This window comes from Oncorhynchus gorbuscha, unplaced genomic scaffold (genome assembly GCF_021184085.1).
Source record: "Oncorhynchus gorbuscha isolate QuinsamMale2020 ecotype Even-year unplaced genomic scaffold, OgorEven_v1.0 Un_scaffold_706, whole genome shotgun sequence".
NCBI classification, from domain to species: Eukaryota; Metazoa; Chordata; class Actinopteri; order Salmoniformes; family Salmonidae; genus Oncorhynchus; species Oncorhynchus gorbuscha.
Window position 1 is genome coordinate 84970 of NW_025745774.1, and position 18302 is coordinate 103271.

General features: G+C 46.8%; 1 pseudogene; it reads right to left on the reverse strand.

Moving 5' to 3' along the window:
* Positions 1 to 17128: 17128 nt before the first annotated feature.
* Positions 17129 to 18302, reverse strand: part of LOC124019869 — a 47015-nt pseudogene continuing 45841 nt past the window's right edge.

Consider the following 18302-nt stretch of genomic DNA (forward strand, 5'->3'; position numbering starts at 1 on the left):
CTCAACCATCTATTACTGATGTCCTTCCTCTACCATCAACCATCTATTACTAATGTCCTTCCTCTACCCTCAACCATCTATTACTGATGTCCTTCCTCTACCCTCAACCATCTATTACTGATGTCCTTCCTCTACCCTCAACCTCTCATCTATTACTGATGTCCTTCCTCTACCCTCAACCATCTATTACTGATGTCCTTCCTCTACCCTCAACCTGTCATCTATTACTGATGTCCTTCCTCTACCCTCAACCTCTCATCTATTACTGATGTCCTTCCTCTACCCTGAACCATCTATTACTGATGTCCTTCCTCTACCCTCAACCATCTATTACTGATGTCCTTCCTCTACCCTCAACCATCTATTACTGATGTCCTTCCTCTACCCTCAACCTCTCCCATCTATTACTGATGTCCTTCCTCTACCCTCAACCATCTATTACTGATGTCCTTCCTCTACCCTCAACCATCTATTACTGATGTCCTTCCTCTACCCTCAACCATCTATTACTGATGTCCTTCCTCTACCCTCAACCATCTATTACTGATGTCCTTCCTCTACCCTCAACCATCTATTACTGATGTCCTTCCTCTACCCTCAACCATCTATTACTGATGTCCTTCCTCAACCCTCAACCCTCTATTACTGATGTCCTTCCTCTACCCTCAACCATCTATTACCGATGTCCTTCCTCTACCCTCAACCCTCTATTACTGATGTCCTTCCTCTACCCTCAACCATCTATTACCGATGTCCTTCCTCTACCCTCAACCATCTATTACTGATGTCCTTCCTCTACCCTCAACCATCTATTACTGATGTCCTTCCTCTAGCCTCAACCATCTATTACTGATGTCCTTCCTCTACCCTCAACCATCTATTACTGATGTCCTTCCTCTACCCTCAACCATCTATTACTGATGTCCTTCCTCTACCCTCAACCATCTATTACTGATGTCCTTCCTCTACCCTCAACCATCTATTACTGATGTCCTTCCTCTACCCTCAACCATCTATTACTGATGTCCTTCCTCTAACCTCAACCATCTATTACTGATGTCCTTCCTCTACCCTCAACCATCTATTACTGATGTCCTTCCTCTACCCTCAACCATCTATTACTGATGTCCTTCCTCTACCCTCAACCATCTATTACTGATGTCCTTCCTCTACCCTCAACCATCTATTACTGATGTCCTTCCTCTACCCTCAACCCTCTATTACTGATGTCCTTCCTCAACCCTCAACCCTCTATTACTGATGTCCTTCCTCTACCCTCAACCATCCATTACCGATGTCCTTCCTCTACCCTCAACCCTCTATTACTGATGTCCTTCCTCTACCCTCAACCATCTATTACCGATGTCCTTCCTCTACCCCCAACCATCTATTACTGATGTCCTTCCTCTACCCTCAACCATCTATTACTGATGTCCTTCCTCTAGCCTCAACCATCTATTACTGATGTCCTTCCTCTACCCTCAACCATCTATTACTGATGTCCTTCCTCTACCCTCAACCATCTATTACTGATGTCCTTCCTCTACCCTCAACCTCTCATCTATTACTGATGTCCTTCCTCTACCCTCAACCATCTATTACTGATGTCCTTCCTCTACCCTCAACCTGTCATCTATTACTGATGTCCTTCCTCTACCCTCAACCTCTCATCTATTACTGATGTCCTTCCTCTACCCTGAACCATCTATTACTGATGTCCTTCCTCTACCCTCAACCATCTATTACTGATGTCCTTCCTCTACCCTCAACCATCTATTATTGATGTCCTTCCTCTACCCTCAACCTCTCCCATCTATTACTGATGTCCTTCCTCTACCCTCAACCATCTATTACTGATGTCCTTCCTCTACCCTCAACCATCTATTACTGATGTCCTTCCTCTACCCTCAACCATCTATTACTGATGTCCTTCCTCTACCCTCAACCATCTATTACTGATGTCCTTCCTCTACCCTCAACCATCTATTACTGATGTCCTTCCTCTACCCTCAACCATCTATTACTGATGTCCTTCCTCAACCCTCAACCCTCTATTACTGATGTCCTTCCTCTACCCTCAACCATCTATTACCGATGTCCTTCCTCTACCCTCAACCCTCTATTACTGATGTCCTTCCTCTACCCTCAACCATCTATTACCGATGTCCTTCCTCTACCCTCAACCATCTATTACTGATGTCCTTCCTCTACCCTCAACCATCTATTACTGATGTCCTTCCTCTAGCCTCAACCATCTATTACTGATGTCCTTCCTCTACCCTCAACCATCTATTACTGATGTCCTTCCTCTACCTTCAACCATCTATTACTGATGTCCTTCCTCTACCCTCAACCATCTATTACTGATGTCCTTCCTCTACCCTCAACCATCTATTACTGATGTCCTTCCTCAACCCTCAACCCTCTATTACTGATGTCCTTCCTCTACCCTCAACCATCTATTACCGATGTCCTTCCTCTACCCTCAACCCTCTATTACTGATGTCCTTCCTCTACCCTCAACCATCTATTACCGATGTCCTTCCTCTACCCTCAACCATCTATTACTGATGTCCTTCCTCTACCCTCAACCATCTATTACTGATGTCCTTCCTCTACCCTCTCCCATCTATTACTGATGTGCTTCCTCTACCCTCAACCATATATTACTGATGTCCTTCCTCTACCCTCAACCATCTATTACTGATGTCCTTCCTCTACCCTCAACCATCTATTACTGATGTCCTTCCTCTACCCTCAACCTCTCATCTATTACTGATGTCCTTCCTCTATTACTGATGTCCTTCCTCTACCCTCAACCATCTATTACTGATGTACTTCCTCTACCCTCAACCATCTATTACTGATGTCCTCCCTCTACCCTCAACCATCTATTACTGATGTCCTTCCTCTACCCTCAACCTCTCCCATCTATTACTGATGTCCTTCCTCTACCCTCAACCTCTCCCATCTATTACTGATGTCCTTCCTCTACCCTCAACCTCTCATCTATTACTGATGTCCTTCCTCTACCCTCAACCTCTCCCATCTATTACTGATGTCCTTCCTCTACCCTCAACCTCTCCCATCTATTACTGATGTCCTTCCTCTACCCTCAACCTCTCCCATCTATTACTGATGTCCTTCCTCTACCCTCAACCATCTATTACTGATGTCCTTCCTCTACCCTCAACCATCTATTACTGATGTCCTTCCTCTACCCTCAACCATCTATTACTGATGTCCTTCCTCTACCCTCAACCATCTATTACTGATGTCCTTCCTCTACCCTCAACCATCTATTACTGATGTCCTTCCTCTACCATCAACCATCTATTACTAATGTCCTTCCTCTACCCTCAACCATCTATTACTGATGTCCTTCCTCTACCCTCAACCATCTATTACTGATGTCCTTCCTCTACCCTCAACCTCTCATCTATTACTGATGTCCTTCCTCTACCCTCAACCATCTATTACTGATGTCCTTCCTCTACCCTCAACCTGTCATCTATTACTGATGTCCTTCCTCTACCCTCAACCTCTCATCTATTACTGATGTCCTTCCTCTACCCTGAACCATCTATTACTGATGTCCTTCCTCTACCCTCAACCATCTATTACTGATGTCCTTCCTCTACCCTCAACCATCTATTACTGATGTCCTTCCTCTACCCTCAACCTCTCCCATCTATTACTGATGTCCTTCCTCTACCCTCAACCATCTATTACTGATGTCCTTCCTCTACCCTCAACCATCTATTACTGATGTCCTTCCTCTACCCTCAACCATCTATTACTGATGTCCTTCCTCTACCCTCAACCATCTATTACTGATGTCCTTCCTCTACCCTCAACCATCTATTACTGATGTCCTTCCTCTACCCTCAACCATCTATTACTGATGTCCTTCCTCAACCCTCAACCCTCTATTACTGATGTCCTTCCTCTACCCTCAACCATCTATTACCGATGTCCTTCCTCTACCCTCAACCCTCTATTACTGATGTCCTTCCTCTACCCTCAACCATCTATTACCGATGTCCTTCCTCTACCCTCAACCATCTATTACTGATGTCCTTCCTCTACCCTCAACCATCTATTACTGATGTCCTTCCTCTAGCCTCAACCATCTATTACTGATGTCCTTCCTCTACCCTCAACCATCTATTACTGATGTCCTTCCTCTACCCTCAACCATCTATTACTGATGTCCTTCCTCTACCCTCAACCATCTATTACTGATGTCCTTCCTCTACCCTCAACCATCTATTACTGATGTCCTTCCTCTACCCTCAACCATCTATTACTGATGTCCTTCCTCTAACCTCAACCATCTATTACTGATGTCCTTCCTCTACCCTCAACCATCTATTACTGATGTCCTTCCTCTACCCTCAACCATCTATTACTGATGTCCTTCCTCTACCCTCAACCATCTATTACTGATGTCCTTCCTCTACCCTCAACCATCTATTACTGATGTCCTTCCTCTACCCTCAACCCTCTATTACTGATGTCCTTCCTCAACCCTCAACCCTCTATTACTGATGTCCTTCCTCTACCCTCAACCATCCATTACCGATGTTCTTCCTCTACCCTCAACCCTCTATTACTGATGTCCTTCCTCTACCCTCAACCATCTATTACCGATGTCCTTCCTCTACCCCCAACCATCTATTACTGATGTCCTTCCTCTACCCTCAACCATCTATTACTGATGTCCTTCCTCTAGCCTCAACCATCTATTACTGATGTCCTTCCTCTACCCTCAACCATCTATTACTGATGTCCTTCCTCTACCCTCAACCATCTATTACTGATGTCCTTCCTCTACCCTCAACCATCTATTACTGATGTCCTTCCTCTACCATCAACCATCTATTACTAATGTCCTTCCTCTACCCTCAACCATCTATTACTGATGTCCTTCCTCTACCCTCAACCATCTATTACTGATGTCCTTCCTCTACCCTCAACCTCTCATCTATTACTGATGTCCTTCCTCTACCCTCAACCATCTATTACTGATGTCCTTCCTCTACCCTCAACCTGTCATCTATTACTGATGTCCTTCCTCTACCCTCAACCTCTCATCTATTACTGATGTCCTTCCTCTACCCTGAACCATCTATTACTGATGTCCTTCCTCTACCCTCAACCATCTATTACTGATGTCCTTCCTCTACCCTCAACCATCTATTACTGATGTCCTTCCTCTACCCTCAACCTCTCCCATCTATTACTGATTTCCTTCCTCTACCCTCAACCATCTATTACTGATGTCCTTCCTCTACCCTCAACCATCTATTACTGATGTCCTTCCTCTACCCTCAACCATCTATTACTGATGTCCTTCCTCTACCCTCAACCATCTATTACTGATGTCCTTCCTCTACCCTCAACCATCTATTACTGATGTCCTTCCTCTACCCTCAACCATCTATTACTGATGTCCTTCCTCAACCCTCAACCCTCTATTACTGATGTCCTTCCTCTACCCTCAACCATCTATTACCGATGTCCTTCCTCTACCCTCAACCCTCTATTACTGATGTCCTTCCTCTACCCTCAACCATCTATTACCGATGTCCTTCCTCTACCCTCAACCATCTATTACTGATGTCCTTCCTCTACCCTCAACCATCTATTACTGATGTCCTTCCTCTAGCCTCAACCATCTATTACTGATGTCCTTCCTCTACCCTCAACCATCTATTACTGATGTCCTTCCTCTACCCTCAACCATCTATTACTGATGTCCTTCCTCTACCCTCAACCATCTATTACTGATGTCCTTCCTCTACCCTCAACCATCTATTACTGATGTCCTTCCTCTACCCTCAACCATCTATTACTGATGTCCTTCCTCTAACCTCAACCATCTATTACTGATGTCCTTCCTCTACCCTCAACCATCTATTACTGATGTCCTTCCTCTACCCTCAACCATCTATTACTGATGTCCTTCCTCTACCCTCAACCATCTATTACTGATGTCCTTCCTCTACCCTCAACCATCTATTACTGATGTCCTTCCTCTACCCTCAACCCTCTATTACTGATGTCCTTCCTCAACCCTCAACCCTCTATTACTGATGTCCTTCCTCTACCCTCAACCATCCATTACCGATGTCCTTCCTCTACCCTCAACCCTCTATTACTGATGTCCTTCCTCTACCCTCAACCATCTATTACCGATGTCCTTCCTCTACCCCCAACCATCTATTACTGATGTCCTTCCTCTACCCTCAACCATCTATTACTGATGTCCTTCCTCTAGCCTCAACCATCTATTACTGATGTCCTTCCTCTACCCTCAACCATCTATTACTGATGTCCTTCCTCTACCCTCAACCATCTATTACTGATGTCCTTCCTCTACCCTCAACCATCTATTACTGATGTCCTTCCTCTACCCTCAACCATCTATTACTGATGTCCTTCCTCTACCCTCAACCATCTATTACTGATGTCCTTCCTCTACCCTCAACCTCTCCCATCTATTACTGATGTCCTTCCTCTACCCTCAACCATCTATTACTGATGTCCTTCCTCTACCCTCAACCATCTATTACTGATGTCCTTCCTCTACCCTCAACCATCTATTACTGATGTCCTTCCTCTACCCTCAACCATCTATTACTGATGTCCTTCCTCTACCCTCAACCATCTATTACTGATGTCCTTCCTCTACCCTCAACCATCTATTACTGATGTCCTTCCTCTACCCTCAACCATCTATTACTGATGTCCTTTCGGTTTGTTTTTCTTTTTGCCATATCGTTCAAATTGTGGATATTTGTTATGATGCTGTTTGTTATGATGCTGTCTGTTATGATGCTGTTTGTTATGATGCTGTTTGTTATGATGCTGTCTGTTATGATGCTGTTTGTTACGATGCTGTTTGTTACGATGCTGTTTGTTATGATGCTGTTTGTTATGATGCTGTTTGTTATGATGCTGTCTGTTATGATGCTGTTTGTTACGATGCTGTCTGTTATGATGCTGTTTGTTACGATGCTGTTTGTTACGATGCTGTTTGTTATGATGCTGTTTGTTATGATGCTGTTTGTTATGATGCTGTTTGTTATGATGCTGTCTGTTATGATGCTGTTTGTTACGATGCTGTCTGTTATGATGCTGTTTGTTACGATGCTGTTTGTTATGATGCTGTTTGTTGTGATGCTGTTTGTTATGATGCTGTTTGTTACGATGCTGTTTGTTATGATGCTGTTTGTTATGATGCTGTTTGTTATGATGCTGTTTGTTATGATGCTGTCTGTTATGATGCTGTTTGTTATGATGCTGTTTGTTACGATGCTGTTTGTTACGATGCTGTTTGTTATGATGCTGTTTGTTACGATGCTGTTTTTTATGATGCTGTTTGTTACGAAGCTGTTTTTTACGATGCTGTTTGTTATGATGCTGTTTTTTACGATGCTGTTTGTTACGATGCTGTTTTTTACGATGCTGTTTGTTACGATGCTGTTTGTTATGATGCTGTTTAAGCTTCAGGTCATCAGCTATAGTCTCATTAATCTTCTATTAGGCTGAGTGCCTAATGGCACCCTATTCCCTATTGTAGTGCTATGGGCCCTATTGAACATGAGTACTCCATATAGGGAACAAGTGGCATTTTGGCAAACTACTTACAGCACAGAAGATAAGATACTAGAACAGACTCTGGCTCTCCCATCTAACACTCACCTCCAGGACACAGACTGATATAGAGATGTCTCCTGTATCTGTAATAATATGGGCATTAGGAATACTGCTGTGCCTTCTGGCTCTCCCATCTAACACTCACCTCCAGGACACAGACTGATATAGTGATGTCTCCTGTATCTGTAATAATATGGGCATTAGGAATACTGCTGTGCCTTCTGGCTCTCCCATCTAACACTCACCTCCAGGACACAGACTGATATAGAGATGTCTCCTATATCTGTAATAATATGGGCATTAGGAATACTGCTGTGCCTTCTGGCTCTCCCATCTAACACTCACCTCCAGGACACAGACTGATATAGAGATGTCTCCTGTATCTGTAATAATATGGGCATTAGGAATACTGCTGTGCCTTCTGGCTCTCCCATCTAACACTCACCTCCAGGACACAGACTGATATAGAGATGTCTCCTGTATCTGTAATAATATGGGCATTAGGAATACTGCTGTGCCTTCTGGCTCTCCCATCTAACACTCACCTCCAGGACACAGACTGATATAGTGATGTCTCCTGTATCTGTAATAATATGGGCATTAGGAATACTGCTGTGCCTTCTGGCTCTCCCATCTAACACTCACCTCCAGGACACAGACTGATATAGAGATGTCTACTGTATCTGTAATAATATGGGCATTAGGAATACTGCTGTGCCTTCTGGCTCTCCCATCTAACACTCACCTCCAGGACACAGACTGATATAGTGATGTCTCCTGTATCTGTAATAATATGGGCATTAGGAATACTGCTGTGCCTTCTGGCTCTCCCATCTAACACTCACCTCCAGGACACAGACTGATATAGAGATGTCTCCTGTATCTGTAATAATATGGGCATTAGGAATACTGCTGTGCCTTCTGGCTCTCCCATCTAACACTCACCTCCAGGACACAGACTGATATAGTGATGTCTCCTGTAATACTGCTGTGCCTTCTGGCTCTCCCGTCTAACACTCACCTCCAGGACACAGACTGATATAGTGATGTCTCCTGTAATACTGCTGTGCCTTCTGGCTCTCCCGTCTAACACTCACCTCCAGGACACAGACTGATATAGTGATGTCTCCTGTATCTGTAATAATATGGGCATTAGGAATACTGCTGTGCCTTCTGGCTCTCCCATCTAACACTCACCTCCAGGACACAGACTGATATAGAGATGTCTCCTGTATCTGTAATAATATGGGCATTAGGAATACTGCTGTGCCTTCTGGCTCTCCCGTCTAACACTCACCTCCAGGACACAGACTGATATAGAGATGTCTCCTGTATCTGTAATAATATGGGCATTAGGAATACTGCTGTGCCTTCTGGCTCTCCCATCTAACACTCACCTCCAGGACACAGACTGATATAGAGATGTCTCCTGTATCTGTAATAATATGGGCATTAGGAATACTGCTGTGCCTTCTGGCTCTCCCATCTAACACTCACCTCCAGGACACAGACTGATAGTGATGTCTCCTGTAATACTGCTGTGCCTTCTGGCTCTCCCATCTAACACTCACCTCCAGGACACAGACTGATATAGAGATGTCTCCTGTATCTGTAATAATATGGGCATTAGGAATACTGCTGTGCCTTCTGGCTCTCCCATCTAACACTCACCTCCAGGACACAGACTGATAGTGATGTCTCCTGTAATACTGCTGTGCCTTCTGGCTCTCCCATCTAACACTCACCTCCAGGACACAGACTGATAGTGATGTCTCCTGTAATACTGCTGTGCCTTCTGGCTCTCCCGTCTAACACTCACCTCCAGGACACAGACTGATATAGTGATGTCTCCTGTAATACTGCTGTGCCTTCTGGCTCTCCCATCTAACACTCACCTCCAGGACACAGACTGATATAGTGAGGTCTCCTGTAATACTGCTGTGCCTTCTGGCTCTCCCGTCTAACACTCACCTCCAGGACACAGACTGATATAGTGATGTCTCCTGTAATACTGCTGTGCCTTCTCGCTCTCCCGTCTAACACTCACCTCCAGGACACAGACTGATATAGTGATGTCTCCTGTAATACTGCTGTGCCTTCTGGCTCTCCCATCTAACACTCACCTCCAGGACACAGACTGATATAGTGATGTCTCCTGTAATACTGCTGTGCCTTCTGGCTCTCCCATCTAACACTCACCTCCAGGACACAGACTGATATAGTGAGGTCTCCTGTAATACTGCTGTGCCTTCTGGCTCTCCCATCTAACACTCACCTCCAGGACACAGACTGATATAGTGATGTCTCCTGTAATACTGCTGTGCCTTCTGGCTCTCCCATCTAACACTCACCTCCAGGACACAGACTGATATAGTGATGTCTCCTGTAATACTGCTGTGCCTTCTGGCTCTCCCATCTAACACTCACCTCCAGGAAACAGACTGATATAGTGATGTCTCCTGTAATACTGCTGTGCCTTCTGGCTCTCCCGTCTAACACTCACCTCCAGGACACAGACTGATATAGTGATGTCTCCTGTAATACTGCTGTGCCTTCTGGCTCTCCCGTCTAACACTCACCTCCAGGACACAGACTGATATAGTGATGTCTCCTGTAATACTGCTGTGCCTTCTGGCTCTCCCATCTAACACTCACCTCCAGGACACAGACTGATATAGTGAGGTCTCCTGTAATACTGCTGTGCCTTCTGGCTCTCCCGTCTAACACTCACCTCCAGGACACAGACTGATATAGTGATGTCTCCTGTAATACTGCTGTGCCTTCTGGCTCTCCCATCTAACACTCACCTCCAGGACACAGACTGATATAGTGATGTCTCCTGTAATACTGCTGTGCCTTCTGGCTCTCCCATCTAACACTCACCTCCAGGACACAGACTGATATAGTGATGTCTCCTGTAATACTGCTGTGCCTTCTGGCTCTCCCATCTAACACTCACCTCCAGGACACAGACTGATATAGTGAGGTCTCCTGTAATACTGCTGTGCCTTCTGGCTCTCCCATCTAACACTCACCTCCAGGACACAGACTGATATAGTGATGTCTCCTGTAATACTGCTGTGCCTTCTGGCTCTCCCGTCTAACACTCACCTCCAGGACACAGACTGATATAGTGATGTCTCCTGTAATACTGCTGTGCCTTCTGGCTCTCCCGTCTAACACTCACCTCCAGGACACAGACTGATATAGTGATGTCTCCTGTAATACTGCTGTGCCTTCTGGCTCTCCCATCTAACACTCACCTCCAGGACACAGACTGATATAGTGATGTCTCCTGTAATACTGCTGTGCCTTCTGGCTCTCCCATCTAACACTCACCTCCAGGACACAGACTGATATAGTGATGTCTCCTGTAATACTGCTGTGCCTTCTGGCTCTCCCATCTAACACTCACCTCCAGGACACAGACTGATATGAGTGATGTCTCCAGGACACCTGTAATACTGCTGTGCCTTCTGGCTCTCCCATCTAACACTCACCTCCAGGAAACAGACTGATATAGTGATGTCTCCTGTAATACTGCTGTGCCTTCTGGCTCTCCCGTCTAACACTCACCTCCAGGACACAGACTGATATAGTGATGTCTCCTGTAATACTGCTGTGCCTTCTGGCTCTCCCGTCTAACACTCACCTGCAGGACACAGACTGATATAGTGATGTCTCCTGTAATACTGCTGTGCCTTCTGGCTCTCCCATCTAACACTCACCTCCAGGACACAGACTGATATAGTGATGTCTCCTGTAATACTGCTGTGCCTTCTGGCTCTCCCATCTAACACTCACCTCCAGGACACAGACTGATATAGTGATGTCTCCTGTAATACTGCTGTGCTTTCTGGCTCTCCCGTCTAACACTCACCTTCAGGACACAGACTGGGGTTCAGGTCTTTCAGTTGTTCTATTCCATGTGGACGAACATCTTCAAATGGGATGGACATTCCTACTCCTCAACTCCACCTGTAAGCACTACTAATTGATGATATGTTGTCAGTTCTACCTGTGGCTGGTTGGGACGGTCATTGTGTCCTCACCACCCTTTCCTCCCTCCCTCTCATCTTCTCCTCTCCTCCATTCCCTGGCCCCCCAGAGATAAAGGGTCTCTGGCCCCCCCAGAGATAAAGGGTCTCTGCCCCCCCAGAGATAAAGGGTCTCTGGCCACCCCAGAGATAAAGGGTCTCTGTGCCCCCATAGATAAAGGGTCTGTGCCCCCCCATAGATAAAGGGTCTCTGGCCCCCAGAGATAAAGGGTCTCTGCCCCCAGAGATAAAGGGTCTCTGGCCCCCCATAGATAAAGGGTCTGTGCCCCCCATAGATAAAGGGTCTGTGCCCCCCATAGATAAAGGGTCTGTGCCCCCCATAGATAAAGGGTCTGTGCCCCCCATAGATAAAGGGTCTGTGCCCCCACCCATAGATAAAGGGTCTGTGCCCCCCATAGATAAAGGGTCTGTGGCCCCCATAGATAAAGGGTCTGTGCCCCCCCATAGATAAAGGGTCTGTGCCCCCCATAGATAAAGGGTCTGTGCCCCCCATAGATAAAGGGTCTGTGCCCCCCATAGATAAAGGGTCTGTGCCCCCCATAGATAAAGGGTCTGTGCCCCCCATAGATAAAGGGTCTGTGCCCCCACCCCAGCTGAGCTGAGCCACTCACTGGCATGGCAAGAATGTTCTCGTCTCCACCCATAGATAAAGGGTCTGTGCCCCCCATAGATAAAGGCTCTGTGCCCCCCATAGATAAAGGCTCTATGACCCCCCATAGATAAAGGCTCTGTGCCCCCCATAGATAAAGGCTCTGTGCCCCCCAGAGATAAAGGCTCTGTGCCCCCCCATAGATAAAGGCTCTGTGCCCCCCATAGATAAAGGCTCTGCCCCCCCCCCCCCCATAGATAAAGGCTCTGTGCCCCCCATAGATAAAGGCTCTGTGCCCCCCCCATAGATAAAGGGTCTGTCCCCCCCCCATAGATAAAGGCTCTGTGCCCCCCATAGATAAAGGCTCTGTGCCCCCCATAGATAAAGGGTCTGTCCCCCCATAGATAAAGGCTCTGTGCCCCCCATAGATAAAGGCTCTGTGCCGCCCCCATAGATAAAGGCTCTGTGCCCCCCCATAGATAAAGGCTCTGTGCCCCCCATAGATAAAGGCTCTGTGCCCCCCATAGATAAAGGGTCTGTGCCCCCCATAGATAAAGGCTCTGTGCCCCCCCATAGATAAAGGCTCTGTGCCCCCCCCCATAGATAAAGGCTCTGTGCCCCCATAGATAAAGGGTCTGTGCCCCCCATAGATAAAGGCTCTGTGCCCCCCATAGATAAAGGCTCTGTGCCCCCCATAGATAAAGGGTCTGTGCCCCCCATAGATAAAGGCTCTGTGCCCCCCCATAGATAAAGGCTCTGTGCCCCCCATAGATAAAGGCTCTGTGCCCCCCATAGATAAAGGGTCTGTGCCCCCCCCCATAGATAAAGGCTCTGTGCCCCCCATAGATAAAGGGTCTGTGCCCCCCATAGATAAAGGCTCTGTGCCCCCCCCATAGATAAAGGCTCTGTGCCCCCCATAGATAAAGGCTCTGTGCCCCCCCCATAGATAAAGGGTCTGTGCCCCCCATAGATAAAGGCTCTGTGCCCCCATAGATAAAGGCTCTGTACCCCCCCCCATAGATAAAGGGTCTGTGCCCCCCATAGATAAAGGCTCTGTGCCCCCCCCATAGATAAAGGCTCTGTGCCCCCCATAGATAAAGGCTCTGTGCCCCCCATAGATAAAGGGTCTGTGCCCCCCATAGATAAAGGCTCTGTGCCCCCATAGATAAAGGCTCTGTGCCCCCCATAGATAAAGGCTCTGTGCCCCCCCATAGATAAAGGCTCTGTGCCCCCCATAGATAAAGGCTCTGTGCCCCCCCCATAGATAAAGGCTCTGTGCCCCCCCATAGATAAAGGGTCTGTGCCCCCCATAGATAAAGGCTCTGTGCCCCCCCCATAGATAAAGGCTCTGTGCCCCCCCATAGATAAAGGCTCTGTGCCCCCATAGATAAAGGGTCTGTGCCACCCCCCATAGATAAAGGCTCTGTGCCCCCCATAGATAAAGGCTCTGTGCCCCCCATAGATAAAGGCTCTGTGCCCCCCCCCATAGATAAAGGCTCTGTGCCCCCCCCATAGATAAAGGCTCTGTGCCCCCCATAGATAAAGGGTCTGTGCCACCCCCATAGATAAAGGCTCTGTGCCCCCCCCCCCATAGATAAAGGCTCTGTGACCCCCCCATAGATAAAGGCTCTGCGCCCCCCATAGATAAAGGCTCTGTGCCCCCCCCCATAGATAAAGGCTCTGTGCCCCCCCCCATAGATAAAGGCTCTGTGCCCCCCATAGATAAAGGCTCTGTGCCCCCCCCCATAGATAAAGGCTCTGTGCCCCCCCATAGATAAAGGCTCTGTGCCCCCCCCAAGAATGTTCTCGTCTCCACGCATCAATAATCATTTATTTGACAAAATCATGCAGCTCCATTTATATCTTATCTTCCCCTTGTACAGCAGGTCACACACAGGAACTCACAACTCTACACGGTACAGTATTATGGTGACAGGTTATCCGTCATGGTATTTACCGTGAGCTCGGTATTCAACGTTCATTACATGAGTCAAATATCGGGACCCACTTCTTAAGTAAGCAGCTGTCCGTGATCTGTTATTGCAATGGTCTCACATTATTCTGTATAACAAGTAAGAAAGAGAGATATATTTTATAGTTGTAAATGACATGGGAATGAAAGTAGACGATGGTTTGATGAATGACCGCCATTTTAAAACCCATTATTGTTATAATAGAGCAGAAAGAATATCTCACGGCTGGTGTACATACTGTAGCCTTCTCCACGTTAACAGCTGCTAGTGGTTACGAACTAGGCCAAACCACTTCAGTTTATTTAAGTACTTATTAACTTTATTTACAAATAACTTTATTGGCATATTGATGTGAAACAAAATGGAGCAGGCTTGTATGTTGTTGTTGTCACTTAACATAAATATATTCCATGAGTCCCTGAATGAGTATTGCTTCAGCTTCAATCAGAATGAGTCTGTTTCCCAAATGTAACACTAAGCCCTATATAGTGCACTCCTTTTGGCCCAAAGCACTATGGGCCGTTACCTGATTAATAAAACACAGGTGAGGATGAAAGAAGCAGATGACCCGGTATTATTTAATCAGTATTCTGGGCCGATGGTCTGTAATTTACACCGAAGCCCACAACACATAAATACTATAGAGTATTCTGGGCCGATGGTCTGTAATTTACACCGAAGCCCACAACACATAAATACTATAGAGTATTCTGGGCCGATGGTCTGTAATTTACACCGAAGCCCACAACACATAAATACTATAGAGTATTCTGGGCCGATGGTCTGTAATTTACACCGAAGCCCACAACACATAAATACTATAGAGTATTCTGGGCCGATGGTCTGTAATTTACACCGAAGCCCACAACACATAAATACTATAGAGTATTCTGGGCCGATGGTCTGTAATTTACACCGAAGCCCACAACACATAAATACTATAGAGTATTCTGGGCCGATGGTCTGTAATTTACACCGAAGCCCACAACACATAAATACTATAGAGTATTCTGGGCCGATGGTCTGTAATTTACACCGAAGCCCACAACACATAAATACTATAGAGTATTCTGGGCCGATGGTCTGTAATTTACACCGAAGCCCACAACACATAAATACTATAGAGTATTCTGGGCCGATGGTCTGTAATTTACACCGAAGCCCACAACACATAAATACTATAGAGTATTCTGGGCTGATGGTCTGTAATTTACACCGAAGCCCACAACACATAAATACTATAGAGTATTCTGGGCCGATGGTCTGTAATTTACACTGAAGCCCACAACACATAAATACTATAGAGTATTCTGGGCTGATGGTCTGTAATTTACACCGAAGCCCACAACACATAAATACTATAGAGTATTCTGGGCCGATGGTCTGTAATTTACACCGAAGCCCACAACACATAAATACTATAGAGTATTCTGGGCCGATGGTCTGTAATTTACACCGAAGCCCACAACACATAAATACTATAGAGTATTCTGGGCCGATGGTCTGTAATTTACACCGAAGCCCACAACACATAAATGCTATAGAGTATTCTGGGCCGATGGTCTGTAATTTACACTGAAGCCCACAACACATAAATACTATAGAGTATTCTGGGCCGATGGTCTGTAATTTACACTGAAGCCCACAACACATAAATACTATAGAGTATTCTGGGCTGATGGTCTGTAATTTACACTGAAGCCCACAACACATAAATACTATAGAGTATTCTGGGCCGACGGTCTGTAATTTACACTGAAGCCCACAACACATAAATACTATAGAGTATTCTGGGCCGATGGTCTGTAATTTACACTGAAGCCCACAACACATAAATACTATAGAGTATTCTGGGCCGATGGTCTGTAATTTACACTGAAGCCCACAACACATAAATACTATAGAGTATTCTGGGCTGACGGTCTGTAATTTACACTGAAGCCCACAACACATAAATACTATAGAGTATTCTGGGCCGATGGTCTGTAATTTACACTGAAGCCCACAACACATAAATACTATAGAGTATTCTGGGCCGATGGTCTGTAATTTACACCGAAGCCCACAACACATAAATACTATAGAGTATTCTGGGCCGATGGTCTGTAATTTACACCGAAGCCCACAACACATAAATACTATAGAGATGCGTCTTCATGAAATCATCTTAAACCTAGACAAAACATTTTGGTTGTGACAAAGATCAATCTTACGTCGTCTTTATTTCTTAAACTTTTCATTAAACTTGCATAATAAACATGCAATGAAACATAGTGATTTTTTCTGAGATGTTTGGTAGAACTTGTATATAAAGAGTTAACTCTGTTGCTGGATTGCATAAGAGCAGTATCCCCCCCTCCCTTCCCCTCCCCTCTCCCCCCTTCCCCTCCCCTCTCCTCCCTTCCCCTCTCCTCCCTTCCCCTCCCTCTCCTCCCTTCCCCTCCCCTCCCCTCTCCTCCCTCCCTCCCTCCCCTCTCCTCCCTTCCCCTCTCCCCCTTCCCCTCCCCCCTCCTCCCTCCCTTCCCCTCTCCTCCCCTCCCCTCTCCTCCCTTCCCCTCTCCTCCCCTCCCCTCTCCTCCCTCCAAAAAACCTGCTAAAAGAACAAGTGGGGAGAGAAGTGTCCAGAGTTCCATATGAAGAAGACCCCATATTCTCCTTCTCTCTCTCTCATCCTTCTCCCTCCTTCCTTCTCTCTCTCTCTCTCTTTCCCTCCCTTCCTCCCTCCCTCCCTCCCTTCCTTCCTTCCTTCCTTCCTTCCTTCCTTCCTTCCTCCCTCCTCCCTCCCTCCTCCTCCCTCCCTCCCTCCCTCCCTCCCTCCCTCCCTCCCTCCCTCCCTCCCTCCTTCACTCTCTATCATCCTTCATCCTTGTCTTATCTCCAACACACACACACTCCGTCCACGCTGTCTCCGAGACACACCATACACACAGCCTCCCATCATTATGTCAGAAACATCAGCCCCCGTGTATCAGTCTCCACATGATGTGCTGACGTGTTGCTGACTTGTTGCTGATGCCTTCCTCTTCCCTCCATCTTGCATAGCTCTGCTCAGACCCGGCTTGGTAAGGCACTGTTTCCTCATCATGTCCCGCCTCGGTCCACCTTCTCCATCCACTGGGCCTCCTGTATGTACTGTACAGTACTGTACATTCTGTCATTCCTGAGGCGCAGAGGACGAGCAACAGCCTTTATTCATTCATGTGTTCTCTGGAGGAACAAGTCCCACAAAGCAGTTTGGTTTCAGTCCGTTTTTCCCCCCCTCCTTTTCTTCAGCGTCTCCCCCCCCCACTACCCCCATCTCCCCTCCAATCAGTTTAGTTCGCTTGTCATCAATGTGGAATTATTAAAAGCAAATGTATGAAGCATTGAGTCCTCAAAGTCAAAACACAGCCCTGTGTTCCAAACGCACCCAGGAAGGACATTATACAGTTGACTAATCATGGTCATTATATTATTATGTACAGTGTCTGGAAAGCTTTCCAAACAGCGCGTGGGGGGGGGGGGGGGGCTAGCTGACGAAGGAAGGTGACGAAACAGCCCCTTTCACATTGATCAGTAAGAAAGGACGAGTCTCTGCATCTGGATAAATAGATCAGCTGATCAGTAGTCAGTTGAATTGATCAATTGATTCATGAATCAGTTGAGCTGGTCTTCGTATTGTTTGCGGAAACAGTCTCCGGCAGGGAAGAATTCCCAACACCGCTCCTGGTACATCTTCCACACATACGACTCCTGGGGGATAGAGAGGGAGGGAGGGGAGGGGAGGGGGAGGGGAGGGAGGGAGGGAGGGAGGGAGGGGAGGAAAGGGAGGGAAGGAGGGGAGGAAAGGAAGGGAGGATGTGAGGGAGGGGAGGGAGGGAGGGAGGAAAGGGAGGAAAGGGAGGGAAGGGGAGGGAGGGAGGGGAGGAAAGGGAGGGAGGGAGGGAGGGAGGGAGGGGAGGAAAGGGTGGGGAAGGAGGGAAGGAGGGAGGGAGGAAAGGGAGGGAGGAAAGGGAGGAAAGTGAGGGAAGGGGGAGG